The sequence below is a fragment of the Anoplopoma fimbria genome, chromosome 3, assembly GCF_027596085.1.
Source record: "Anoplopoma fimbria isolate UVic2021 breed Golden Eagle Sablefish chromosome 3, Afim_UVic_2022, whole genome shotgun sequence".
NCBI lineage: Eukaryota > Metazoa > Chordata > Actinopteri > Perciformes > Anoplopomatidae > Anoplopoma > Anoplopoma fimbria.
This window is the reverse complement of record NC_072451.1, coordinates 74,233-85,960: the sequence shown is the minus strand read 5'-3', so window position 1 is coordinate 85,960 and position 11,728 is coordinate 74,233. Positions and strand designations below refer to the sequence as shown.

The window sequence follows — 11,728 nt, the reverse complement described above, 5'->3', positions numbered from 1 at the left end:
GCTCAGACACCAGAGAGAGATCATCTTTGTAGAGACAGACACCAACGAAGATATGTCAAACTGTCCAACGAAGAGACGTTAAAACTGTCCAATGAAGAGACGTCAAACTGTCCAATGAAGAGACGTTAAAACTGCCCAACGAAGAGACGTCAAACTGTCCAATTAAGAGACGTTAAAACTGCCCAACGAAGAGACGTCAAACTGTCCAATGAAGAGACGTCAAACTGTCCAACGAAGAGATGTCAAATTGTCCAACGAAGAGACGTTAAAACTGTCCAATGAAGAGACGTCAAACTGTCCAATGAAGAGACGTTAAAACTGTCCAATGAAGAGATGTTAAAACTGTCCAACGAAGAGACGTCAAACTGTCCAACGAAGAGACGTCAAACTGTCCAACGAAGAGATGTCAAACTGTCCAACGAAGAGACATTAAAACTGTCCAACGAAGAGATGTCAAACTGTCCAACGAAGAGACGTCAAACTGTCCAACGAAGAGACGTTAAAACTGTCCAACGAAGAGATGTTAAAACTGTCCAACAAGGAGTCCGATTTGAGGAAAGAAACAGTTCCACCTAAAAAAGCAAATGAGACCTTCCAGATCCAGGAGGAAGAACAATAATGGTGGACACAGGAGGAGGTGATAAAGGAGTTAGAGAGAAACAGAAGAAAAAGGAGAAATATAGTTATTTTACTGTGTCATTCACATATTCACACCCATTCATACACTGATTGAAGGTTACCAACCAACCAACCCACCCACCCACCCACCCACCCAACTAACTAACTAACTAACTAACTAACTAACTAACTAACTAACTAACTAACTAACTAACTAACTAACTAACTAACTAACTAACTAACTAACCCAAACAACCAACTAACTGGGATGGTTATGGGATTGGCTAGACCAAATGTTGGGAAAATGGAGAGCCGTATTGGTAAAAGCAGGCATTAGTGTATTAATAGTTTTGATTCTAGTTTTTCTATTGGCATGTTGCACCGTACCCATCCTGAGGAGGCAGTGCCAGAGGAGTGTGGAAAGACAGATGGGTGTCATGATTAATCTCCAACTGGCTCAGATGATGAACATGATGACGACGAGTGAGTGAGGGACTAAGGCCCAGTCGCTCTAATGGTGATTGGACAACCGGACCTGTTTGGAGGACTCAGATGAGATGGAGGAAACAGGACCAGGAGGCATCTTAGCATAAAGACAGGAGCCTGAACTTTGTTGAAGGAACATACATGTCCAAGATCACCACGTCACATGTTTTATTATCTGTCCGGGAGGATGAAGTGAACATTTGAAAAGAGACACAGCAGTACAACATAGATCAAGGCTGTGTAAAACTGTGTCACTATAGATTGAATAACAGGTAATCAGATACAGCGGGTAAAATAAGTATTGAACACGTCACCATTTTTCTCAGTAAATATATTTCTAAAGGTGCTATTGACATGACATTTTCACCAGATGTTGGTAACAACACAAGTAATCCATACATACAAAGAAAACCAAACAAATATGTTCAGAAATTAAGTTATGTGTAATAAAATGGAATGACACAGGGAAAAAGTATTGAACACATGAAGAAAGGGAGGTGCAAAAAGGCATGGAAAGCCAAGACACCAGCTGAAATCTATCAGTAATTAGAAAGCAATCCTGCCCCTTGTCAGTGCATTAATATCAGCTGGTTCAGTCCCAACTGATGGCCTATAAAAAGGTGTCTCATTACCAAGGTGTCACACAAGAAACATCTCATGATGGGTAAAAGCAAAGAGCTCTCTCAAGACCTTCACAACCTTATTGTTGCAGAACATACTGATGGCATTGGTTACAGAAGGATTTCTAAACTTCTGAATGTTCCAGTGAGCACTGTTGGGGCCATAATCCGGAAGTGGAAAGAACATCATTTCACCATAAACCGGCCACGACCAGGTGCTCCTCGCAAGATTTCTGACAGAGGAGTGAAAAGAATTATCAGAAGAGTTGTCCAAGAGCCAAGGACCACTTGTGCAGAGCTTCAGAAAGACCTGGAATTAGCAGGTACAATTGTTTCAAAGAAAACAATAAGTAATGCACTCACCCCAAAAACACCATACCAACAGTGAAGTTTGGAGGTGGGAACATCATGGTGTGGGGCTATTTTTCAGCATACGGCCCTGGCAAACTTAATATAATTGAAGGAAGGATACAAATCTGCTGCCATCTACCAGGATGATGAAGCAAGACAATGATCCCAAACACACAGCCAAGGAAACTCTCAATTTCAGAGAAAAGAAATAAAGCTGCTAGAATGGCACAGCCAATCACCTGACTTGAATCCAATAGAAACTCTATGGAAAGAACTAAAGATCAGAGTTCATAGAAGAGGCCCACGGAACCTTCAAGATCTGAAGACTGTTTGTGTGGAAGAATGGGCCAAAATCACACCTGAGCAATGCATGCCACTAGTTTCTCCACACAGGAGGCGTCTTGAAGCTGTCATTACCAACAAAGGCTTCTGTACCAAGTATTAAATACATTTCAGTAAGCGTGTTCAATACTTTTTCCCTGTGTCATTCCATTTTATTACACATAACTTAATTTATGAACTTATTTGTTTGGTTTTCTTTGTATGTATGGATTACTTGGGTTGTTACCGACATCTGGTGAAAATGTCATGTCAATAGCACCTTTAGAAATAGATTTACTGAGTTCAATACTTATTTTACCCGCTGTATCTCTACAAAATATATTCATAATTCACAATTCATATTCATGATTCATATAGTCAATAGACCAGTGTTATAGCCTATACACATTTAACTGAGTTTTGTCATGTATTCTGCACTTAACGAGTCGGTATATGGTCAATATTTTGCATGAACTAAAATGTGTGATGTATCAGTTAATGCATGTTTGTAAGCAAAAACAGGTTCACATCATGCCAGAAAGGTGGTTCGCTCGGCGGGGAAGGACCATAGGGGAGTTTTTCCTGTAAAGCAACCTGCAGGTTTTTCGCCCTTATATGAAAGTGAACCTTAGTATTGCGTGATGTTATCCGAAATGTTTCATGAATTCAAATGTTCTGTATTGGTATGTAATGAAGCATATATGATTGATTGACAATTAACGAAGAAAAACAGTACGTGAGTGAAAGGCCAGATGTGCTTTGTCATGGTCCAATTGACGAGACGTGATTGGCTGAAAGTGATGGAAGGGAGGGGAGATTAAAGGTATATAAGAGATAATGTAAGGACTAACGTGTTGAATTTAGTTGTAAGCTCGTCTGCAATAAAATATCCCCGCTGGTTGCAAACTCCAAGAACTTCGTCTCTTCATTGGTTTTCTGCTACAACACTAACCAACAGACCAACTAACCAAACAACTAACTAACCAACTAACCAACTAACCAACTAACCAACTGACCAACTTTGTAACCAATCGTTTTGTTAAAGCAGTTAGTTACACATGTCATTCATGTATTCACACCCATTCATACACTGATTGCAGAGGCTACCATCCATCAGGACTAACTAACCAACTAACTAACTTTTGTTTGTAGACAATAATAGAATAAATCATCAGAAACTTTAATAACATAATAAACACAACTGAAACACAGCATTTCTTTTGGTGAAAATCATCCCATAAATAACAGGATTATTGTGAAAAAGAGGATTATTACCGTCTTTTGCTTTTGTTGATCAGCAGGTTCCTGATTATTGATCAGTAATCACTCAGACTTTCTACTAAAAGGAAGAAGAAGTCCAGCAGCAGCTCCGAGGAAAACAGAGGACTCGTCTCTCTCTCTGCTAGTATTCTGCTGTCGCTGTTACAAAGACCCTACTCACTGGGGGAGGGAGGGAGGGAGGGGGGTGATCATCCAGTCTCGTCAGGATCCTAAAGTATAGTTCTCTTCATTACTTTATAAAAATCATGTTTTATTTAAAAACATTATTTATTTTATAGCAACTTCAGTCTCTGGGATCTGCCCTGGGATCTGCTCTGGGATCTGCACAGGGTCTGCTCTGGGATCTGATCTGGGATCTGATCTGGGATCTGCACGGGATTTGATCTGGGATCTGCTCTGGGATTAGCTCTGGGATCTGCACGGGATCTGCTCCAGCCACGGATTCAGAGTCTGCATTAAAACCAATGTTAAACTTAAGTGTACATGGGAAAGGGAGCTGGGAATACAAATACATGAGGAGTCCTGGGAACAGGCCATAGAGAGGATACGATCTACCACCTCTTGTGCTCGGCTTGGACTTATTCAATTTAAGGTCTTACACAGGGTACATTTTTCCAAGTCTAGACTATCTGAAATATTTCCGGAAGTGGAAGACAAATGTGATAAATGCCATGGCTCTCCTTGTCATCTTAGCCACATGTTTTTTTTTTGTCCTGATCTGAATGGTTTCTGGGTGGGTTATTTTGCTATTATGTCCTCTATTCTTGGGGTTAATCTCCAACCTTGTCCTCTGATTGCTATATTTGGGATTCCTGACCCTACACTTGCACTTAACCCTACACAAAAGGACATTATAGCTTTCACATCCTTACTAGCAAGACGTTCCTTATTGTTACATTGGAAGTCTGTTAAATATCCTTCTATCTCCCAGTGGCTCAAAGATGTCATGTTTTTTTTGAGACTTGAGAAAATTAAGTACACGTTAAGAGGATGTACAGTCAAATTTTTCTCCAAATGGCAACCCTTTATTTCCTATTTCACTAATTTAAAGGTACTACCTAATTGATTGGGTGTCTGTTATTGTTGTATCTTTTGTATTGCATAAATAACCAGTAATATGTGTGTTGGTCATGTTGAGCTGAGTGGGGGCGGGGGTGGGTGGTTGTTCTTTATTTATTACACGGTACTCTGTAATTCAATTTAATTGTTTTCTTCTATATTCCTATCAGAGTGTTTTTTTTTTTTTTTTTTTTTTTGGGGGTATTTTGGTTGTTTATGTGTGTATATGTGGCCGTGTGCATATGCATATGTTTAAAAAAAAAAGAAGGAAAAAGGTAAATTGTATTTCCCTGACTGTAGTATTGTAATGTGATTTTCCAATAAAAATATAATTAAAAAAAAAACCAAAAAAAAAAACCCAATGTCAGTAACTGGTTCTGTCCTGAACTTTGATTTGTTGTTATACTGATCTGGTCCAACACCAGTGTGAACAATCATCAGGATTTGAAGATTTGATGACCTGAAGCCACCACTAAGGGAACCACAAATGCAAATCTATCTCCTAAACAGTTCTTCTGATCAGTACAAACTCAGGATATGATTGATGACGATGTTGAACCACATGTGTAGAACATTTTAAAAACACTAGACAGATGTCAGCGTGTGCATGAGCCCGGGGAGAATGTGTCCATAAATCAATGTTTGTCCAAACTTCACCAAACCTGCTGGACATTTTGAATGAGGCTGTTGAAACAGCTGGACATGTGACTGGAGGGACTCTGAGTGAGAGTGAGTGACGGCTGCACACGTGCTGGTGAGGAAACAAAGCATGTGATTGGTCTCATTTCTTCTTTTATTATTATTATTATTATTATTATTATTATTTTTGTTATTATTATTATTATCTAAAATCTCCATATTTAAACATGTCTCCTGTCTCTATGAGGACATTTAAAACGGATAGAATCACTTCAGATTCCAGACCAGGTCGTATTAGCTCACATCCTGGGCTGAGAACCTGAAGGAGGACTTGACTCAGCAGGACTCAGTGTGAGACGAGATCCTGACCTTTAACTGGACAGACCGACAGACGGACAAATACCAGACGAGCTGCAGGAGGTTCAGCTCCAACACGAGAGAGGAGAAGAAGACCTTCACAGGGATCTTCTTCTAGACAGCTTCGGTCCGACTGTCACTGACCTTTTAAAGTGAAAGGACAACGATGATCATCAAGGCCATTGATTAACTTCTTTCCCTTTACCGTTACTTTACCCTATGCTGCTGTAAGCCTGCAAATTTCCCCGCTGCGGGACTAATAAAGGATTATCTTATCTTATCTTATCTTACTGAATTATTGATCTGTGAAGAGAGTCAGCTGATCAATTATTGGAAACAAACTGCTGCTGTTGTTTTTATTCTCTGTTGAATCAGATCCACCATGTTCACTCTTTTTAAAATAAGTCAAGGTGAAGAACTGTTCTAGTGGTTATCTGACTGAGAGCTGCTGTTTCACAAGATGTTAAACCAGATACCAGATCGGACTCACCTGAGGCTGAAGGACCGGGACGTCCTCTGTGCTGCTGTAGATCAGAGTCACCAGAGTGACCACCAGAGACCACCAGAGAGAACACCAGAGAGACCACCAGAGAGACCACCAGAGAGTCCACCAGAGAGACCACCAGAGAGACCTCCAGATACATCAAAGACACCAGAGACACCAGAGTCCACCAGAGACCACCAGAGACACCAGAGTCCACCACAGAGTCCACCAGAGAGACCACCAGAGACCCCAGAGTCCACCAGAGAGAACACCAGAGAGTCCACCAGAGAGACCAACAGAGAGTCCACCAGAGAGACCACCAGAGAGTCCACAAGAGAGATCACCAGAGACCACCAGAGACTCCAGAGTCCACGAGAGAGACCAACAGAGAGATCACCAGAGAGTCCACCAGAGAGACCTCCAGAGACACCAGAGTCTACCAGATAGTCCACCAGAGAGTCTACCTGAGACACGAGAGATAACAAATAAACCTCAGGCCGCCAGAGACCCCGAGGCCACCAGAAACAGAGAATCCACCAGAGACACTAGAGTCCAGCACACAAATGTTTTGATATCTAAAACAATCATAAGCAGAGAAAGGTAGTGATAAGTTTACTGAACTCCCACTGTGGGACATACATCTGATCAGATCTGTGACCTGATCCATGTTGTGGATCATGAGACAGCTGATTGGTTGTGATCATCTGAGGGTGTGTTGTTCAAAGCCTCTCTCAGTCTCAGTTGTGTTGTTGGGCAGAACATCAGAGATCAGATCCACCGAGAGTTCAGGCTGATGAGTCTCAGGTGTTCTGGGCTCTGACAGCCTGCAGCAGATCTGATCTCAGGTGTTAACAGGAAGTGAATCATCTACAGCTGCAGGCAAGCACACACACAAGCACACACACACCCACACGTGCACACACAAACACACACACCCACACCCACACACTAACACACTAACACACCTGCAGGCTCAAGTTGAACCACAGATGTGTCATCAGAAGTGTTTTCAGGGTTAATTAGACATTAATGTTGTTTGTCTAGAAACAGAAAAGTGTGTGTCTGTGTAATATAATGTGTGTGTGTGTGTGTGTGTGTGTGTGTGTGTGTGTGTGTGTGTGTGTGTGTGTGTGTGTGTGTGTGTGTGTGTGTGTGTGTGTGTGCGGTTTCTGCTCTATTTAACAGATGCAGACTGAAGTGAATCATCTGATGTTATTTTCTCTCATCAGCATTAAAACAAACCTTGTGTTGATTTAAATCAGTCGTAGGTATAATCTGGCGCCTCCTGCAGGCCACAGGCGTCATTACATAATCTAAACTAAATTTGGTTAACATGTGTTACACTGACATCTAGTGGTGACATAGATTATTGATCACAGTCCAATCATGTCAAACTATAAACATATAACAGAGGACTCCTACTCTAGCTTTAGTCTGTCTCCATATAACAGAGGACTCCTACTCTAGCTTTAGTCTGTCTCCATATAACAGAGGACTCCTACTCTAACTTTAGTCTGTCTCCATATAACAGAGGACTCCTACTCTAACTTTAGTCTGTCTCCATATAACAGAGGACTCCTACTCTAACTTTAGTCTGTCTCCATATAACAGAGGACTCCTACTCTAGCTTTAGTCTGTCTCCATATAACAGAGGACTCCTACTCTAACTTTAGTCTGTCTCCATATAACAGAGGACTCCTACTCTAGCTTTAGTCCGTCTCCATATAACAGAGGACTCCTACTCTAACTTTAGTCTGTCTCCATATAACAGAGGACTCCTACTCTAGCTTTAGTCCGTCTCAGATTGACCATCTTGTTGATAGTGCTGCATGCTCACTGAATGACACTAGACTCTATAGCTCCTCTAAAAAAAAAGCTAATAAAAGAAAGGAGGTTTGCTCCATGGTCCATAACCTTAGACCTATATCTAACTATAGACTATATCTAACCTTAGACCTATATCTAACTATAGACCTATATCTAACTATAGACTATATCTAACTATAGACCTATATCTAACTATAGACTATATCTAACTATAGACTATATCTAACTATAGACCTATATCTAACTATAGACCTATATCTAACTATAGACCTATATCTAACTATAGACTATATCTAACTATAGACCTATATCTAACTATAGACCTATATCTAACTATATCTACCTTAGACCTATATCTAACCTTAGACTATATCTAACTATAGACTATATCTAACTATAGACTATATCTAACTATAGACTATATCTAACTATAGACCTATATCTAACTATAGACCTATATCTAACCTTAGACCTATATCTAACCTTAGACTATATCTAACTATAGACCTATATCTAACCTTAGACCTATATCTAACTATAGACCTATATCTAACCTTAGACCTATATCTAACCTTAGACTATATCTAACTATAGACTATATCTAACTATAGACTATATCTAACTATAGACTATATCTAACTATAGACTATATCTAACTATAGACTATATCTAACTATAGACCTATATCTAACTATAGACCTATATCTAACTATAGACTATATCTAACTATAGACCTATATCTAACTATAGACCTATATCTAACTATAGACCTATATCTAACCTTAGACCTATATCTAACTATAGACTATATCTAACCTTAGACCTATATCTAACCTTAGACCTATATCTAACTATAGACCTATATCTAACTATAGACTGTATCTAACTATAGACTATATCTAACTATAGACTATATCTAACTATAGACCTATATCTAACTATAGACTATATCTAACTAAAGACCTATATCTAACTATAGACTATATCTAACTATAGACCTATATCTAACTATAGACCTATATCTAACTATAGACCTATATCTAACTATAGACCTATATCTAACTATAGACTATATCTAACTATAGACCTATATCTAACTATAGACCTATATCTAACCTTTCGTTCCTCTCTAAGATCCTTGAGAAAGCAGTAGCAAATCAGCTGTGTGACTTTCTGCATAACAATAGTTTATTTGAGGATTTTCAGTCAGGATTTAGAGTGAATCATAGCACAGAGTACCAATGACCTTCTAATAGCTTCAGACAAAGGACTTGTCTCTGTACTTGTATTGTTAGACCTTAGTGCTGCGTTCGATACCATCGACCATCAAATCTTATTACAGAGACTGGAGCATCTAATAGGCATTAAAGGAACCGCACTCAGCTGGTTTAAGTCGTATTTATCAGACCGATCTCAGTTTGTATATGTAAACGATGAAACCTCGGTGAAAACCAAGGTCAGTCACGGAGTTCCACAAGGTTCTGTTCTCCTATCGGGTCAGTCCAACCCCATGGGGGTAGAACCCTATGGAGTTGGTCCCTCAGTCAGGCGCAGGCTGAAAACTCACCTCTTCAAGAAGTACTCCCCTGAGCCTTCCTCGTAGCACTTATTGCATTCGTATTAGTCGTTGCACTTACTGTATTCGTATCAGTTCGCTGCACTTATTGAATTCGTATTCGTTTACTGCACTTATCCTATTCGTAGTAGTTTGTAGCACTTATTATATTCGTATTAGTCTGTTGCAATTATTGTTTTCGTAGTAACTTGCCTCTGCACTGTACTTTTGCTCTGGTTTATGCTTTAAGATGCTTGTTTAAGAAAGGAGATGCACTGATGACTTCTGGTGACTAGTAGTTCTCTTGAATACCTATGTTGAATACACTTCCTGTAAGTCGCTTTGGATAAAAGCGTCTGCTAAATGACTGTAATGTAATGTAATGTAATGCTACTAGCCGGTGAACCACATCGACTTCAAATTTGGTAAGGAAAGCCTTAAGACCTTGTTGATGCATCATCCTGAATATTGTTAGATTTCGTTGAACCTTGTTGCCGTGGCAACGCTTGGATCGCCATGAAAAAGGAAGTTGATTTTTCTGTGGCTTGGGATGCTCATAAACTCATGGATCTTCTCACACGTGTAATAGGTGATGTAAATAAATATTTCGTATCAGATTTGTGCTTTGCCGTTTGAAATTGCCTCGATAGTGCCCCCTACAAATTTTTGAATAAGCTGCCCCAGCCCTACATTTGACCTAGATGCATGAATTTTGGTAGGCGTATGCATCTCATGTGGACTTAAAAAAAAGCCTCTTGGGACCATGCTCCAAACCCAACCGGAAGTCAGCAATTTTGATTTCTGTGTGCATTTATCACTTTTTCGGCCATTTACAGGCGCTACACTTTGACGAACTCCGCCTAGGGAATTAATCAGATCCACTTCAAATTTGGTCAGTACAATCTAAAGACCTTAGTGATTAAAAGTTATCAAAAGTTTGTTGTTTCGCAGAACGGCGTTACCGTGGCGACGCATTTTTCCCCATGAAAACGAAGGTGTTTTTAAAGGTCTGAAAATGCTTGAAACACAACCACACTTGGCACACGCATTAAAAGTCCAAAATGTAGTTGCCTGATATGATTTTAATGCATCAGAGTGAAAAGTCGACTCGATAGCGCCCACTGCAAAATTTCGATTTTGAAAGGCTACGGCCCTACGCCCGTATGTCCGATTGACTTGAAGTTTTACACACATATCCAGTTCCATCTGCTCTACAAACCACGGACTCTTAACTTTTAGGCTCTGCCTCCTAGATTTTCCGCCATTTCGAATTTTCTGAAAAACACATTTTTGCAAATTTCTCCTGAACGCTCAGTCTCATTTCCACCAAATTTCCTGTGGATCATTATTGGATCAATGTCATCAAAAGTTATCAAAAGGTTGTTGATATCTCATTGAGTTTACAAGATATGGAGCAGTGAACATAATAGGGGTGTGGCTTTGTACAACAACACAATTAAATTGAAAACCATTTGGCCTATCATCATGACACTATGTCAGCATCGCATCCTATAACAAACCCTGAAATTTTCATTCCATTCATCCAATAGGGGCCGCTACAGTAAATTGTTCAATTTCTGTATTTTTAAGCATCTAACTATTGGACACGGTTTCCGATTGTCGCAGGTGTTTGCCGCCTCTTGAGCCTGCGTCCCGCCGGTACCCCGCCGCTCACACAGTGCGAGGGCCAGATCATCGCTGCTTGCCAGCTTTAATTATCATTTGTTTTCTGCCGGCTCGACTCAAATGTGAGCTGGAACCAGCTAAAAACGTGAAACTTGGCCCAATAACTGGAAACGATGTGGAAGTACTTCCCTGGAATCATGACTCAAATAACCACATGGTGGCGCTTTTTTATTAATGACCAAAAACACAAGATACACAACGGGATGTGCAGGATTTGTTCTCAAGAGAACCTGAAGCTCCCGGAACGGTTCCTTCAAAGCCACCACTAAGGGAACCACAAATGCAAATCTATCTCTAAATCCTAAACAGTTCTTCTGATCAGTACAAACTCAGGATATGATTGATGACGATGTTGAACCACATGTGTAGAACGTTTTAAAAACACTAGACAGATGTCAGCGTGTGCATGAGCCCGGGGAGAATGTGTCCATAAATCAATGACAG

General features: G+C 40.1%; 1 protein-coding gene across 1 annotated transcript in view; it reads right to left on the bottom strand.

Annotated features, from left to right (window-relative positions):
- Window positions 1-11,433: 11,433 nt before the first annotated feature.
- The window catches only part of mplkip (M-phase specific PLK1 interacting protein), a 10,032-nt gene continuing 9,737 nt past the window's right edge, over window positions 11,434-11,728 (bottom strand). Inside the window, 1 exon segment of the mRNA XM_054596539.1 lies at window positions 11,434-11,728. This exon segment is cut by the window's right edge and continues 247 nt beyond it. The gene's annotated coding sequence lies outside the window, so the exon portion shown is untranslated.